This window comes from Bos grunniens, chromosome 7, assembly GCF_055505025.1.
Source record: "Bos grunniens cultivar Pamir isolate PY7600 chromosome 7, Bosgru_T2T1.0, whole genome shotgun sequence".
Classification (NCBI taxonomy): Eukaryota; Metazoa; Chordata; class Mammalia; order Artiodactyla; family Bovidae; genus Bos; species Bos grunniens.
The window spans coordinates 81,706,353-81,725,123 of NC_141171.1; the positions used below are offsets into that span (position 1 = coordinate 81,706,353).

General features: G+C 38.1%; 1 protein-coding gene across 38 annotated transcripts in view; it reads right to left on the minus strand.

Moving 5' to 3' along the window:
• Positions 1 to 18,771, minus strand: part of SSBP2 (single stranded DNA binding protein 2) — a 311,630-nt gene that overhangs the window by 257,263 nt on the left and 35,596 nt on the right. For 2 of the 38 annotated variants that reach the window (XR_015168041.1, XR_015168034.1), the window contains exon 1: positions 1 to 18,771. This exon is cut by the window's left edge and continues 24,729 nt beyond it; it is cut by the window's right edge and continues 20,697 nt beyond it. The exons of the other annotated variants lie outside the window; for them this stretch is intronic. The gene's annotated coding sequence lies outside the window, so the exon portion shown is untranslated. 38 annotated transcript variants of the gene reach the window in all.

Sequence of the window (18,771 nt, forward strand, 5' to 3'; positions counted from 1 at the left end):
ACCATCACAATATTTTAAAGCAATTATTCTCCAATTAAAAATAATTTTTTTAAAAAGTGGTAGGACATTCCAATCTGGACATGTAGGTGACCAAATACACCCATGATTAGTATGTGCTGTACTTTATAAGCAACCTTCCTTAATTTAAACAAAGATTACTTATGGCTCTGGTCTCTACCGCTTTGCTGGGTACTCCTCTGCCCTTTCCCTTTCACAGATCACTGCCTTGTCATGGCGAAGGGGCAGATGTCAAGAAGAGATGGAAAGAATACACAGAACTGTACAAAAAAGACCTTAATGAACCAGATAACCACGATGGTGTGGTCAGTTGCCCAAAGCCAGACATTCTGGAGGGTGAAGTCAAGTGGGCCTTAGGAAGCACTGCTGTCAATAAAGCTAGTGGATGCAATGGAATTCCAGTAAAGTTATTTAAAACTTTAAAAGATGATGCTATCAAAGTGCTTCAGTCAACATGTCAACAAATCTAGAAGACCCAGCAGTGGACACAGGACTGGAAAAGGTCAATCCTTATCCCAATTCCCAAGAAGGGCAGTACTAAAGAATGTTCAAACCACTGGACAATTGCATTCATCTATGATACTAGTAAGATCGTGCTTTAAAATCTTGCATGCTAGGCTTCCCCATTACGTGAACCAAGAAACTCTAGACATCCAAGTTGGGTTTAGAAATGGCAGAGGAACCAGAGATCAAATTGCCAACATTCACTGCATCATAGAGAAAGCAACGGAATTCCAGAAAAACATCAACCTCTGTTTCATCAACTATGCTAAAGCCTTTTGACTGTGTGGATCATAACAAGTGTGGAAAACTCTTAAAGAGATGGGAATACCAGACCATCTTACCTGTCTCCTGAGAAACCTGCATGTGGGTCAAGAAGCAACAGTTAGAACCCTGTATGGAACAACTGAATGGTTCAGGATTGAGAAAGGACTGGGTATTTAATGTTTCGATGTTTAATTAACTTATACTCTGAGCACATCACAAGAAATTCCAGGCTGGATACATTACAAGCTAGAATCAAGATTAGTGGGAGGAACATCAACAACCTGAGATATGCAGATGATACCACTCTAATGCCAGAAAGCAAAGAGAAACTAAAGAACCTATTGATGAGGTTGAAGATGTAAAGTGAAAAAGCCAGCTTAAATTAAATATTTAAAAAAAGTAAAAGATCATGGCATCCAGCCCTACCAGTTCAGTTCAGGCACTCAGTTGTGTCCAACTCTTTGCAACCCCATGAACTGTAGCACACCAGGTCTCCTTGTCCATCACCAACTCCTGGAGCTTACTCAAACTCATGTCCATTGAGTCGGTGATGCCATCCAACCATCTCATCCTCTGTCGTTCACCTTCTCCCCGCTGCCTTCAATCTTTCCCAGCATCAGGGTCTTTTCCAATAGGTCAGTTCTTTGCATCAGGTGGCCAAAGTATTGGAGTTTCAGCTTCAGCATCAGTCCTTCCAATGAATATTTAGGACTGATTTATTTTAGGATTGACTAATTGCGTCTCCTTGCAGTCCAAGGGACTCTCAAGAGTCTTCTCCAACACCACAGTTCAAAAGCATCAATTCTTCGGCGCTCGGCTTTCTTTATAGTCCAACTCTCACATCCATACATGACTACTGGAAAAACTATAGCTTTGACTAGATGGACCTTTGCCATCAAAGTAATGTCTCTACTTTTTAATATGCTGTCTAGGTTGGTCATAGCTTTTCTTCCAAGGAGTCTTTTAATTCCATTGCTGCAGTTATCATCTGCAGTAATTTTGGAGCCCAAAAAAATAGTCTCTCACTGTTTCCATTGTTTCGCTGTCTATTTACCATGGAGTGACGTGACCAGATGCCATGATCTTCGTTTTCTGAATGTTGAGTTTAAGCCAACTTTTTCACTGTCCTCTTTCACTTTCATCAAGAGGCTCTTTAGTTCTTCTTCACTTTCTGCCATAAGGGTGGTATCATCTGCATATCTGAGGTTATTACATTTCTTCTGGCAATCTTGATTCCAGCTTGTGCTTCATCCAGCCCAGCATCTCACATGGTGTATTCTGCACATAAGTTAAATAAGCAGGGTGACAATATACAGCCTTGAGGTACTCCTTTCTCTATTTGGAACTGGTCTGTTGTTCCATGTCCAGTTCTAACTGTTGATCTTGACCTGCATACAGATTTCTCAGGAGAGAGGTAAGGTGGTCTGGTATTTCCATCTCTTTCAGAATTTTCCACAGTTTATTGTGATACACACAGTCAAAGGCTTTGGCATAGTCAATAAAACAGAAGTAGATGCTTTTCTGGAACACTCTTGCTTTTTCGATGATCCAATGGGATGTTGGCAATTTGATCTCTGGTTCCTCTGCCTTTTTCTAAATCCAGCTTGAACGTGTGAAAGTTCACAGTTCATGTACTGTTGAAGCCTGGCTTCGAGAATTTTGAGCATTACTTCACTAGCGTGTGAGATGAGTGCAACTGTAGTTTCAGCATTCTTTGGCATTGCCTTTCTTTGGGATTGGAATGAAACTGACCTTTTCCAGGCCTGTGGCCAATGCTGAGTTTTCCAAATTTGCTGGTATACTGAGTGCAGCACTTTCACAGCATCGTCTTTTTGGATTTGTAATAGAAGGGGAAAAGGTGGAAGTAGTGACAGATTTCCTCTTTTTAGGCTCTAAAATCACTGCAGACGGTGGACACAGCCATGAAATTAGAAGATGATTGCTTCTCGGCAGGAAAGCTATGACTAACCTAAACATCATAGTCACGTACGGTTGTGAGAGCTGGACCGTTAAGAAGGCAGAGCACCGAAGAACTGATGTCTTCAAACTGTGGTTCTGGAGAAGACTCTTGAGAGTCCCTTGAACAACAAGGAGATCAAACCAGTAAATCTACCCTGAAAATTCATTGGAAGGACTGATGCTGAAGCTCCAATATTTTGGTCACCTCATGTCAACACTCAATTCATCGGAAAAGATCCTGATGCTGGGAAAGATTGAAGGCAGAAGGAGAAAAGGGAGTCAGAAGATAAGATGGCTGGATGGCATCACTGATGCAATGGACATGAACCTGGGCGAACTCTGGACGATGGTGAGGGACAGGAAGGCCTGGCGTGCTGTAGTCCATGGAGACAAGAAGAGTCGGACCTGACTGGGCAACTAAACAACAGCAATAACCTCTGTGCTTTTCCTTTCATCTATACACTTTCACTTTTCACTTTCATGCATTGGAGAAGGAAATGGCAACCTACTCCAGTGTTCTTGCCTGGAGAATCCCAGGGACGGGGGAGCCTGGTGGGCTGCCGTCTATGGGGTTGCACAGAGTCACAACTGAAGCGACTTAGCAGCAGCAGCATGCAAAGTCAACACAGCTTCCTGAAATTAGTTCAACCCCTAATCCTGTGCAGTTATTTTCGATGTTTCCACCCTACAGTTATCTATCTTACCCATCTCAGAACTCATAGTACTTATGATCCATTATCACTCATAACATCTATTACATTTTTGGCTTATATTATTACTTTATGCTGCCATTTAGCCTTTCATGTATCATAGTTTTCTAGCTATACTGTAACCTCTCTGAAAGACAAGGAACATTTCTTACCCTTCTTTACATCCTGTAGTAAACCTTAAGTATAGTAAGTATACAAATTACTTCACAGAATAATAAAGTTTCTCATCTGAATGTGCAGATCTCTCATTTTGCAAATACGAAAGGAAGCTGAGAAAGGTGAAGTAACTTGCCCAAGGTTATTCAGTCAGCTGGGAACTGAATCAGGGCAAGAACTCAAGTGTGTGGATCTAATCTAGCATTTTTGGGTTTAGCCTAAGTTAAAAGAAAGAAATTGTGCTAACAGACACTTGTTTACTTTCCAGCTTTAATAAGCACAAAAAGCCAACCTGTATGTAACCAAAAACTTTGCAATGCCTCAAAATTAAAATTGTCTTCACTATTAATCACTGGCAATCCTAAGAGTGATGATGATGATACCTGCAAGATGAAGGCAATCCAGTAAAATGTCTAGTGGCCCAGAACAGTATTACTTCTTCCCTTTAAAGCATGATACAGTGGTGGTGGGGGTGAGGGTGTTATCAAGCTAAACAGGTCAGTTACCAGGTTTAGTTAATTGGGGTTTTATCTAAATAACACTAACGAGCTACTTGTCTCCCTCTAAATCTTACTGTTCAAGAAGTCTTCTCACCATTTATTTATGGAATAATCTTAAAAAAAAAAAAAAGAAACCAACTAGCTGCTTGATAGTCTGATTAACCTGATTTCCTTCAGAGACTCTTCTATCACCTGCCTAAGTCCTCCAGGGAACTAGGGCCATATAGATGCACAAGAGAACAGCTGGAGCATGAAGTGACAGATAGATTTACTTTAGAGATTTGCCCCAAGAGAAGTGCTTGGTTCTCAGTTAACTTTGTGTATTCTAACATGAGAAAATTCCAGGGAAATAAAATTATATATAGGGGTATTTCCGCAAACTACTCATTAGATAACTTTATAGCTCTAAGAACCAGAATAGGGAGAGTTCTGTCAAAAGTGCCTTCCACTGGCATTAAATTAATTTCATCTGAGAGTTAACAGTGAAGATCAAATGAGTTTCTATTAAGCTTAAGCTACTGGAATAAAAAAAAAAAAAAAAAAGAGTCCTGACCTCCAGTCAGGCTTCTTTTACTAAAAGGTTTAAGTGTTACTGGTTAAACAGGCCCCACCCAAAAAAGATTTGTTAGAATACTAGCCCCCAGTACCTCAGTGTGACCTTATTTGGAAACATGGGTGTTATAGACGAAATTTGTTAGGATGAGGTCATATTGGAATAGGGTGGGCCTCCAATCCAATATGACTGGTGTCCTCATAAAAAGAAGAAATTTGGAGAAAGACCTGCTTAGAGGGAAGATGATGTAAAGAACCACAGGGAGAGGATGGAAAGAGGTCTGGCCAGGCTACTCCCTCATAGCCCCCAGAAGAAACTAATCCTGCCAACACTACGATTTTGGACTTTTAGCCTCTTGAACTGTGAGACCAGAAATTTCTGTTGTTTAAGCCATTCATTGTATGACTGTTTGTTTAGGCAGCCTTATCAAACCAATACAAAGGTGTGTGTAAGGTAAATGTAAAATAGCAATAAGCTAGAAATTTAAAAGTCCTAAATCCTAGGTTTCAAAATGGTAACTTCTGGCATAAATCTCTGCTTCAGTTTCCTTACCTAAACCTCTTTTAGGCTGTTGTGAAGATAAGGCTTAATAACGTGTATGATAGTTCTTAAAAAGTACAAAGTATTAAAAAGAAAATGTTATGACCCAACATTTAAAATTCACTTAAGGAAAAAAGCAAAGGTACAAAAAAGGTATATATGATCCCTACATTTTTTCCTCAGAAACAAAATTAAAGTATTAGTCACTCAGTCATGTCTGACTCATGGCAATCCCATGGACTTTAGCCCTCTAGGCTCCTCTGTCCACGGGATTTCCAGGGCAAGAGTACTGGAGTGGGTAGCCTTCCCACCTCCAGGGGATTTTCTGGACCCAGGGATCAAACCTGGGCCTTCAGCATTGCAAGTAGAATCTTTACAGTCTGAGCCAGCAGGGAAGCACAGAAGAGAGACTAATGACTTCAGATGTTAATCAAAAATGAAATCAAATACACAGTGCAAATTAAAGCATATCATGGTCAATATTTCCTTATCTGTTAATTTCTACAATAGCAATCCCCACTAAAAAACAAATAAACAAAAACCACCCAGAAACATTCATAACTATATAATGATTAATTTTTCTGATCTTGTTCCATGTCTGCTATATTCCAGGAACTGGATATCAGAGCTCAGAGACATGAGTACTAATTTTGAGGCGCTCCCTCTACAGCAAAGGAAATAGAAGTGATTAAACAAAGATTCATATAAACTATGACAATTATGCACATAGCACAATACAGCAGATACAATTATTTGTATGTATATTGAATACAATAGGGTTTAATTTTCTGGAATTAACAATGCTTTACATAACACATATAGCAACACTTTAATGAGTTAACTGAAAAGTTATTCAATGTTTTTTCTTAACTGTGAATCATTGCTTAATGTTAGAGAACTTCATCCCTCACATTTTTTAGAGCAGCCTTAAAAACCGGTTGTTTGCTGTTTTTTTCTTACTTGTATTTTATCGTTCTCTTTTGCTGGGGAAGAGAATTATATTTGAAGCTAGGTAACTGGATATTTATTTTCAGAAGAGAACACCAGAAAATTAATGTTCTAGTCCATACTGAAAATTCTACTAAAATACCTTTCATATCAACTTTGTATATGTGGCCTGTATTTCCCAATTAAAGCTGTCTTCGATGGCTAAAGATTTCCCAGGTCCTTAGGAGTCAGCTGAGTACCAGTGATCCAAGCATGGTCTTTTAACTAAGTACAAAAGAACAGTATTCTGGGTTGATCTTTACCCCTAGGTGGAGGATAACTGGGAGAGGCAGGGACTAAAAGTCAATTTAAAGACAATTAAATCTACTAGAAAAACACTTTTACTGTAAATTGCTTTTGTTTTTTTAAGGGGGAAAAAAAGTAAGACAACGAATTCATTCTGAATCAAAGTTAAAGGTTGACTATGAATAGTCTGATCTAAGAGCCAAACTACACAAGAGTGTAAAAGTAAGCATGAAATCGTGAAATGGCTCAAAAAGTCTTTATCACCCTCTTTGTTTACTTATGTCAATAAGAACTTGAAAGCTATATTTGCAAAGGCTAAAACACAAAGCAGATAATCTCTCGATGGATAACTGAGTTGACACTACTAGGATCTGGGAGTTGCAAAGGCAGCACAAGCAATGGCCTGCATTTTCTGGAAGTTTAAAATTCAATGAGCAAAGAACAAGTAAATTAAATAAATGGAAACAGAAGCAAATACATAATCAACTATACAAATACGTCTCTGAATTTTTTCTCCTGATCTCTTTTACAACTTTCTTTTCTAAGTTTTACCCCCTTCCTCTTTCCTGCTTTCTCTTCTACAGTGCAGTTAAGCAAATAACCTCTCCAAAACAGTTTCCTTCATTTTTTCCACCACTGTGTGCACGGTTCCCAGTAATCCCTTAATAATACCTGAATTACAACTCACAATTATTAACAGATCTTAACCTAGCTCATGATATACAAAATACAGACATATGAAAATGTGAAAAAGGAAAAGAGAAACCCTAGAAACTTGACATATTTATGTCCAATTTGATCCCCAAGAACTTAAGGAATTAAATCATAAACAGAAAAAGGAAAAATAGAGACTTCTAAATGATATGTGGTTTCTAAGAATTTAAGATAGATTTTTCACCTTTCTGAAAATTTAAAAATATGTCCATTTTAGTTTCTTTATATACCATTATTCTTTTAGAAAGAAAAAAAAAACTTAAAAAAACAGTAAGATGAAAATAAACATTAAAAACTCACCATAGCCAGATGTATAACACTTAGAGAATTATTCTTTTGTATATGTTAGGAGTAAGTCTGTCTGGGAGGCAGAGGTTCTCTTTAATTCAGTATTTTAATTTAAAAAATTAAAAATTCATCAGAAGAAAAGCAGACACAAATTCTTACCAATACTTTTTGTTTGTGCTTTTAATTTTACACTGTCAAATACTCAACTGAACAGGCAGCTCTTACACAGTACTCTCAAATTTAGCTAATTTACTCTTTATTAAATTAGAAGAGGAAAAAAAAAATCATGAGAATGAACTCTGGCACAATAATTCCAACTCTACTACAATAATTCAGTAATGATTTGTTGGAAAAAAAAAAAAAAAGCCTCCCTTTTGATCCTAACTGCCACGAGTAGAAAAAGTTGTATGATACAATGGTAACTAGCAGCCCAACTATAATGGGATGTAAAAGGTAAATTAAATAATGGAGACGAATGAATGAAGATTGTCTAGTAGATACCCTGGGAGAAAAATGTAGCTTCTTCACAAACACAGTGCTTCCTGATGTTTGACTGTAATTTCAGTGTTTCACATCACACATCACTTTTCCTTCCTAAATGAATCCCAAACAAGAAACTTTGTGATCAAGACTAGCACTGGCTAGTGTTACGCTCAAATAGAACTGAAAAGAAGACGATGAGCTTTTAAATGACATGATAAATACCTACCTAATTATGAAATTTAGTCAAATTTTTCTGTGAAATTCCTGTGAAATTTCTGTGAAATTCTGTGAATTTCTAGAAATTGGTCATTTTCTTGAAGCCAAAGTATATTATGAGAGGTGAACAGATGGAAACAGAACTGAAGACTTGAATTAGAAAATAACCTCTCATGCTTAATAAGACCAAAAGGAAACTAAAAAGCACATTTCCATAGAAACAAAACAGTGTTTCAAATATAATATGAATACATAAGTGCTAAGGAAATTCCAGGCATCACTCTCACAGAGTGAGTTGGAAGAGTGATACATGAATTCTAAAAACAAATAAGTGAGCCATGTTTGAATAGAAGAAAGAAGGAAATATATTCAGGGAAGAAAGAACATTACAGTCATGAAAACAAGAATAGAAATCTGTTAATCAGGTAAAAAAATTAAATCTGATTAGGATTTGTTTATATAAATAAATAATAATTTTTAATATCTTTAACAAATTTCAATAAATCCTAAAGAAAAAAGGCAAGGAGATATATTTTTGAATGTACACTTGAATATGACTACATCTAATGCTCTTATAAAAATAAAAATAAAACCTTTTTATTCTTTCTTTCAGACACAAACTGAAATAGTTAAGAGGGTGCAAAAGCCTAGACAGAGAAAGTTTAATTCTACAAAGTTAATTGTTTATTCACAACTTGATGCAGGAAGGGAATTAAATAATTAGGTGCTTATCTTTAAGAACATCTTTCTTCCAGCTCCTACTTAAACAAAGGAAATAAAAAGCCAGTCTGTTTTTAAACAACTAAACTCAGCCAACTGACTGATTCTGCCTAATAAATTCTCAATGAAATATCTGTTCCAAATACTCTAAAATATGGATAATACCCCTTTGAGATAATTACTCTGTGAAATCCGAAAAGCAGACAGTTTCCTATAGCTCAGCACTTTACCAGAAATTCACCATATGTTTAAATAAAAGTATAATGAAGCAGGAGGTAGTCTTTGGAAAGTATGAATCAATGAAAGTTCAATAAAGAAGGATCATCAGAAATATATCCATTTGTATAATGAGGGAAAAAGTAAAGCCTTTGAAGTGAAGTGAAGTGAAAGTCGCTCAGTCATGTCTGACTCTTTGGCAACCCCATGGACTGTAGCCTGCCAGGCTCCTCTGTCTATGGAATTCTCCAGGCAAGAATACTTGAGTGGGTAGCTGTTTCCTTCTCCAAGGGATCTTCCCAACCTGGGGACAGAATCCAGGTCTCCCACACCGCAGGCGGATTCTTTACCATCTGAGCCACCAGGGAAGCCAAAGCTTTTGAGGATATACCAGAAAAATCTAAGTAACAACTTATCTTCAGATAAATCATTAAAAGGAAAATATTTTTATATCTATAGCCTCTTTGTGATAGGCTATAGATATATAGATATTTGTGATGATGCCTAAACAGATACATGAATTATAGCAAACAAATAAATTGATCATTCTGCCTGATAGAAAATTTAAATCTTTATCTCAAACAAAAGAGATAACAATCACAACAGCATAATAGTTAAGTGTGTGGGTTCTGAAGTCAGATTATCTAAATTCATATTCTTACTCCTCCACTTCTTAGATTAGTTGTGATGGACTATGGCAAAATTACATAACCTTTCTATACCTCAATTTCTTCATCTATAAAAGGGAGGTATAAGAGTACCTTTTCCAAAAAGTTGGTGTGAGGTGTAAATGCGTTCAGTGGAGAACTTAGACAGTCCTTGGCACTTAGTATGCAACTGTAAGCTATTTAAGCTATTTTTATCATCACTGTTGATATCACAGACATGACATATTGTAGCTATCATTAATCACTAGCTCTTCATGCAAAATACCAAATTATGGCCTCAATAAGTCATATGAGAGTTTAGCTGAAACAGAACTTGTGAATAGACAGAGGGATATTCACCAGATTTTCTAAAAAGCAGGGGGTGGGAGGAGACAGTACTGTCAATTAAAAAATTAAGATTTATGGTTTAAGGTGGTAGACTGAACTTATATTGACAAGCACACTCTCCCACCAAAATGAGAGTAAAGGGTTTTGGGGGTTTGCTTTTTTGTTTTAAGGCTTAAATGTACAAGGACAAAGCATTTAGGAGATGAGGTAACAATAACAAAATTATAGTAAATGTCTTTTCAGAACCTAGAAATGTGAATACTTAACAGACAAAAATAGAAAGTAAAAACAACTCAATAAGCATGACAGAACCCCTAAAAGACAAAGAAGGATTATAAACAGGAGGACTGGTTAAATATCTGCCTGAAGAGCTGTTATATTCCTAATTCCTCACTCCATCTCTCCAAAACTTCAGATAGCTTAATGCTCCTACCCCACCATTGAAGAACACTAAAGGTTTGTTCTCCGGAGATCTTTTTAAAAATGGCCTTATCATTACTGAATGACATAAGGCAAGTTTAGAACAGACACGTAACACTAAAAGAAAGAGAGGACTAAACAAAGATTATGTGCTGTTTCCTAAAACCAGCTTCCAAAACACTAGACAGGTTTATACCTTCCAGCCAGGTAATAAAGAGTCTTTTCAGGGCAATCTAGGCAGCCTAAAATAAACCATTTAAAAATATGGACATCAGAGATTCCCCAGCTGAACAGCGCAGCCAATTTTCCCTGAAAAGTAGATTACAAAACTGATATTTGTAAATTTACAAGCCTCACCCAGAGACACAGAACTACTGGTCAACTTCTTAGAACTCTTATCCCTGGGTCAGGAAGATCTCCTGGAGAAGGAAATGGCAACCCACTCGAATATTCTTGCCTGGAAAATCCCATGGACACAGGAGCCTGGTACGCTACCGTCCATGGGGTCACAAAGAGTTGGACATGAATGACTGACTTCTTTCTTTAACTGAACAGATGAGCCAAAGGCCACCACACATTTAAGGACTCCTGAGGCAAGAAACGCAGAGATCAAAGCAAGCAAATAAAAAATCATAACTTGGAAGGAACAGATAACAAAGAGAAGAAAATTTCCTAAAACTGTCATTAATAATCTTCAAAGAAACAAAAGAAAACAAGCATCCATGAAACAAGGACAAGATGATACTAAAAAAGAGAAAGAGGTCCTGTAAGATGAAAAAAATTTTTAATCTATAGATGATTCAAGATAAAACTTTATGGAAGATAAAACTGAGGAAATCTCCCAATAAAATAAAACCAAAGAGAAAGATGTGAAAAACGACTGAAGAAAAAAGCTAAAATAACTGGAGACCAATCCAAGTTCCTACAACATCTGAACAAAATAGGTATTCTAACGAGAGAATTAAGGGAAAGAAATTAAGAACTAACTCAATAAAACTTCCTCAGAACTGGGTCTGATTTTCTATATCAAAAGAAGCCACCAAATACTTAGGATGCTGCTGGAGAATGTGCTCCGCCAAAGGAGGACCCAACAAAGTACAATATCGGGTAACAGGGGATCCAATACAATAAAGAAGCACAAGGAATCTCTAGGGTGATGGACATGATGGGAAAGGAAGAGTCTAGGATAACAAACTATGAAAAAGACCAGAAGAATACCCAGTATACATGAGAACAAGTCAAAAGAGACTGAGAGATGCATCTTTAAGAAAATAAAATTAATAAAATAAGAGGATATTTATACAATAGGGTAGAATTTGAGGATACATTAAGGATAAGTATACAGACAATTATGCTACCTTTAAACAAATAAGTGTATCCCAGGAATAAAACTATGTGTAAGAAAGAAAAAATAATCATAGGATACTACTACATGGCAGAGCTATGAAGAGCATCTATATCATTATAATAATGTAAACATAAAATATTCTTCTAACCAAAATTAGAATAACTGTCCTGGGAGGATGAGAAGGAAAGAAATGTATATATAGATGTGGCAAGAAGACAAGCAAGAGAACAAAATTTTCACCTTCAACTGTGGGAAGTCAAACAGCATCTAAAAAAATCAAGTAACAGCAATGTAAGTTTATTATTTAGAGACAGAACAATATGTAGCAAAAGAATCAGTTAAAAATTGTTGAAGGTAGTTATCCCTAAGAGAATATGCGAAAAGCGTGATGGTAGACAATGTAGTCTGCCATTACAAGCCTCATAGAACTATTTGGCACTCATTAAACACTGTGTTTATAAAACACTGATAAAATTAGATCAAAATAAAAAATAATTTTCCTAATCATAATTTTAATACATGTTCATACAATATGAAAACTGCAGAGACTAAGAAGAAAGTAATCTTGCCATCCAAATAAAACTATTATTAACATACTGCTGCACTGCCTTTGGGTTCCCAAATCACTGCAGACAGCGGTAACAGCCATGAAATTAAGACACTTGTTCCTCGGAAGGAAAGCTATGACACACCTAGACAGCATGTTAAAAAGCAGAGACATCACCTTTCTGACAAAGGTCCATAGAGTCAAAGCTATCATCTTTCCAGTAGTCATCTATGGATGTGAGAGTTGGACCATAAATAAGGCTGAGTGCTAAAGAACTGACACTTTTAAATTGTGGTGCTGGAGAAGACTCTTGAGAGTCCCCTGGACTGCAAGGAGATCAAACCAGTCAATCCTAAAAGAAACCAACCCTGAATATTCATCGGAAGGACTGATGCTGAAGCTGAAGCTCCAATACTTTGGCCACCTGATGTGAAGAGCTGACTCATTAGAAAAGACCCTGATGCTGGGAAAGATTGAAGCAGAAAGAAAAGAGGACAAAGGGGATGAGATGTTAGATAGCATCACCAACTCAATGGGCATGAATCTGAGCGAACTTCAGCAAACAGTGAAGGACAGGGAAGCCTGACGTGCAGTAGTCCATGGAGTGGCACAGTCACATGTGACTTCACGACTGAACGACAACTGCCTCTGAATATTGTGCTACATAAATATTCACACACTTCACACTTACGTGAAGTGTGTGTGTGTGCTCAGTCGTGTCTGACTCTGTGACCTCATGAACTGTAGCCTGCCAGGCTCTCTGTTTATGGGATTCTACAAGAAAGAATACTGGCGTGGTTTACCATTTCCTTCTCCACATTTATGTAAGTAGACTGTTTTAAAATTGTGGGTTCATGCCAGATGTGCAAATGTACATAATTTTTAAAATTATATCATTAACATTTTTATGTCCTTAAATACTCCTTTAAAACACTATACTATTCCACTTTATCCTCCAGCATCACATATTTAACCATTTTCCTATTTACTCTTCAGCAAACAAATGGTTAACAAAGGTCTCCTTTCTCAAACTTCCATCACTTGAACTGTGGTATCTTTCCTGACTTCCTTCCTCTCTCTAGACCCTTGGGTCTCTCCTCTTCCCAGTCTCCCCCGTAAACATTAGTGTCCTGCAGGATTTCATCCTCCATTTCCTCTCCTCACTCTGGATAACTCCCTAACAACACAATACCAAGATAAATGACAATCACAGTTTCCTTAATTCAACCTTTAAAATAACTTGAATGTATCCATTTCCATCGATCTCCACTACTACAACCCAGTCTAAACCATCATTACCCACCAGCCTAGAGTCCTAGTTGATCTCCCAGACTCTATTTCTCCTCCCTTTCACAGCATTCTCTAACATAACAATGAGAATCTTAAAAACACAAATCTAATCTCACAGCACCCTCCTTGAAAGTTTTCAATAGCTTACTGTTGCAGAATAAACTCCAAAGTGCTTTCCTGCCTACGAGGTCCTGAATAATCAGGCCCCTGCCAATTTCTCCAGCTTCATTTCATACTACTCTCCCTCTGCTTCACTATGGTCTGACCACACTAGTCTTTCTGTTCTTTGAATTTACCAATAAGTCTCTTGCCTGGAGGGCTTGGCACATGCTGTTTCCTCTGCCTGAAACAATTCTCTCCACATCTCCACAGCTCCTACCTTGGCTGACCCCCACTGATTCTGAACAAGACCTTAAAGCTGCTCATTTTATTCTATGTAAACAATGTCTCCTGCAGCTGGGCAATGCAGGAGCTCTGAAATCTAAGGCAGCACTTTAATAAAATAATTTGTATTTTTTCTGTTAAAAGTCTGTGTCCCATGAAAATATAAACTACATAGGAGCAACTTCTGTGCAATGCTGGTTCTTCAGGGCCTACCATTGTGCTTTATAAACAGTAGACAGCCACTGAGAAACCTGTAGGCAGGTCAAGAAGCAACAGTTAGAACTAGACCGTGGAGCAACAAACTGGTTCAAAACTAGGAAAGAAGTATGTCAAGGCTGTATATTGTCACCCCACTTATTTAACTTATATGCAGAGTATACCATGCGACATGCTGGGCTGGATGAATCACAAGCTGGAATCAAGATTGCCAGGAGAAATGTAAATAACCTCAGATATGCAAATGATACCACTCTAACGACAGAAAGTGAAGAGAAACTAAAGAGCCTTTTGATGAAGGTGAAAGAAGACAGTGTAAAAGCTGGCTTAAAAGTCAACATTCAAAAAACTAAGATCATGACATCTGGTCCCATCACTTCATGGCAAACAGATGGGGTAAAAATGGAAACAATAACAGACTTTATTTTCTCGGGCTCCAAAATTACTGCAGATGGTGACTGCAGCCATGAAATTAAAAGATGCTTCGTCCTTGGAAGAAAAGCTATAACAAACATAGATAGCATCACCTTGCTGACAAAGGTACATACAGTCAAAGCTATTTTTCCAGTAGTCATGTACAGATGTGAGAGTTGAACCATAAAGAAGGGTGAGCACCCAAGAACTGATGCTTTCCAACTGTGGGGCTAGAGAAAAGTCTTGAGAATCCCTTGGACAGCAAGGAGACCAAACCAGTCAATCCTAAAGGAAATCAACCCTGACTATTCATTGGAAGGCCTGATGCTGAAGCTGAAGCTCCAATACTTTGGCCACCTGATGTGAAGAGCAGACACACTGAAAAGACCCTGATGCCGGGAAAGACTGAACGCAGGAGGAGAAGGGGATGACAGCAGATGAGACTGTTGGATGGCATCACTGACTCAACGGAACTGAGTTTGAGCAAACTCTGGGAGATGGTGAAGGACAGGGAAGCCTGGCATGCTGCAGTCCATGGGATCTCAGAGTCAGATACGACAGTGAGTGTACAATAAGCCATTTGTTGAATGAATAAGTGATGCCCAAAGGTATATTCTGTTGTTCTAAATTCTAAATCCATATAATCAACCAAAATCTCCACCTAGATGCCCTATAGGCGCCTCAAACTCAACACACTCAGGCCTGAACTCGTCCGTCAGATAGGATCTCCCCAACAACCTTTTCCTCATGCTTATTTTCCCATCAGTGGTGCCCTGTTAATCCTGCTCAAGTCTTTCTTGAATCAGGGCCCTCTTCTCTACCTATTTTATCAAAGGCTTTCAAGCTCAGAACCTTACCAAATCTTACCTCAATTACCACACTAACTTAATAAGGAATCTCCATACCTTCACATCAATCTCACCTGTCTTCCAACCTCATTGTCAACATAATGATTTTTTTTAACTAAAAAAAAAACTTGATATTATCGCTCCCATGCTTAAGCTTTTTCAATGCTCTTTTCCCCACATGTGCAATATTACTATATTACTGGCAAGTCCCTGAATGTAGTAATCTCTCTTAATCTTGTGCTTTTGACTTTTCTAATCCCTCTGCCTGTATGATCATCCTTTCTTACCCATTTTGCTATTTTTTTTAAGACTTGACTTAAAGATATGCTTTTCCTGACCACCTCATCCGAGGCAGAGCTGGGTACCCTTCTTCTTGTTTCCACAGCGTCCTGGGCACCACAGCATTTACTGCCCTATAACAGAATTTACCTGTGTGCCCCTCCATTCTATCCTCAGTGCACAAAAGATTAAAGCTGTTTAATCTTTGAACTTCCTGAGTCTATTAAACAGTAAGCCCCTCCCCCCCCCCAAAATTTGCAGCATGACTGTCTAACATGATTGGTAATACAAAGTTTGGTATAAATTTTTCTAACTTTTGCATAATTAAATAAATATATGGTTTGACTCTCAGTAGAATAATTTTCCATTTTAAAATATCTTCAGTTAATTATCCTTTAAATACTATATTCATGGCTCTTGTACTTATTGACTCAATACAACCTATTGGAGACATTTCTCAATGGATCTCTCACAGTCCTATATGTCTTGCTGGGAATACCAGAAATGCAAGATCCTGACCACTCTGCACCATAGTCATTTCTCAGGAGTATGTCTGCAGTGAGCAACCTTGAGGGATGAGGTAATATCACCCTCCAGGATAAAGAGCAATCTTGGCTACTATGAAAGCAGCAGAGTCCCCATCCATGTTCCTCAGCAGCAACTCACCACATATACAGCACCCAAGTGTACCACACTGTATCACCTCCAGGGACCTGGGGGCAAGGAGTCTTTTCTATCAGCAGTCATGAAACAGTAATAAGCCACTTATAAGCAGAGTGAAATCAAATCCCAGACCTACCAACCCACGTCACAGCAGTTCACCAACCTCTGGGACCAAATGGTTTAGACATGACATTTAAACCATGGAATGACACTGCCATTTCTTCTTTACCACCCATGGCATCACTGACTCAATGGACTTTGAGCAAACTCCGGGAGATAGTGAAGGACAGGGAAGCCTGGCATGCTGCAGTCCATGGGGTCACAAAGAGTCGAACATGACTTAGTGGCTGAACACCAACTTATTTAAAACAAGTATAATACATGAAAATCTACATTCCCCACAGAACTCAACTTATTATACATGTCAATATTTTCTGCCTGCTTATTTATATTATTCTACTGGTTCAACTATTTTGTCCCCAACAAAACTTCATGATTCTATTTAACTTTTCATTTCTCTTTTTTATTCTTATCCTTAAATGGAAGTATTTTCCAGTATATTAGCTCTCCAATAATAAAATCTAAAACCCACACTCAAATATTCACAAAACCTATCCAAAAGGTACCAGAACCAATCACTGGAGCATATGTTGTTGTGGTCTCTCCACATTAAAAAAGTCATCAACACACAGCTAAAGCATCCTGGTGCCTCTTCTGAGTCGTAAATGAGTCACAGAGAACTCTATATTGAATTCCAATCTTACAGGCCCCTGAGAACTCTTTTGTACCACCCTGTGCAAGTTAAGTAGGCTTTTCCATTATTTTAAAGTTTTTCTTTTTGGTAACACTTTTCACACCTTCCCAGGCATTAATCAAATAACGAAGAAATTATACTTCTGAAAAAGGCAGGGAAAGGAGACAAGGAAAGCTCATAGTGACATATTATCAACAGGGAAATATTTTTTAGGAATTTACGTAAAAATAGTAGATGGGGGAAGAAACTACCAGGGTTTTTCATTGTGGCAATAATTTAAGTAATGTACAGAGACAGAGGTCAGAGGACTAACTGGACAGAGTAGATCTAAAGTGGCAGACTAGCAAAGAAAATGCTACACAAAAACGGAGAAAAATAAAAGACAGCAGTGATTTAAAAAAAAAAAAGAAAGAAAAGAAAACAGACATGGATTAGCTTTGAAAGCAGGTAAAGTAGGCTAGCTCTCACCAGGTCATCCAGTAACTACCACTCAGCCTCACGCCATCAGCAGAGCTCAGGCTCTGCTAGGAAACCCAAGTGGAAATAGTCTCTACATTCAGAGGAAAGCAACTGAGACTTCAGAAATCAGGAAGTCGGTGGAAGCTGAAGGTTGCACAGCTTCATCGAACTGAGGCTCTACATTAGTTAAATTTATTAACACAACTGTGGAAAGAAAGAATATAAATTTTGCACTTCATGTATTCCCAGGAGTGCTGCACATGAAAACAGAATCTGTCAATATTCAATGAGACTGAATCCTTAGGGGAACCTACCTAAAAAATGCACTGATTAGGGTCTTCCCTAATACACAGTCACAAGTAATTGCATCGCAAATAAGACTGTAGCTTCATTAACATACAAAAGCACTTTGGGCCACAGAAACTCTTAACGTAAACTTCTAAGGCCATTTCTAATCTAGAAATTGCTATTACCCCTTAAATAAATCTCTCAGTTAAAATACAATTGATATTTAGTGAACACTAAATCTGTGATTTTTCTCTATTTTTCCTCCACTTACATTTCTAATAAAAAACATGAAAGGTAGTTTTGCCAGAATCACGTAATTCATCTTTTCTTCAGTAAACATTTGTTATGTTTACTCCTACAGAGTTTCCACTGAAGCATCCATGTTTATCAATTAGGACCCAGATGAGGTCACCACAGGTTTCCAAACAGAGTATGATGATAACTTCCTGCTACAGAAGCCCACGGACTGCCTTCAGGTCTGGAGCAGCAGCAGTCTGGAAGATCTGGCCCTATGCCTTCTGCAGCGGTGAGAGCTGCTGGTGGCTGCCCTCTGGGGTTACCCAGCTCCCTTCTCCAGGACTTACAGCCACCATGCTCCTCCTCTCTTGCCCATTACATCCCCCAACTCCCCCAAGAAAAGCTAAGGCCCATCCCAAAGGACAGATTACCACCCTCATCCAACCGAGCTCATTACTTCTCAAAAGACATGCCCTCCGTGGTCTTCTCCATGTCCACGATGAAGGGAGACGGAGAGGAAAGGTGAAGAACAGACTCCTTGCACTAACAGAGGGG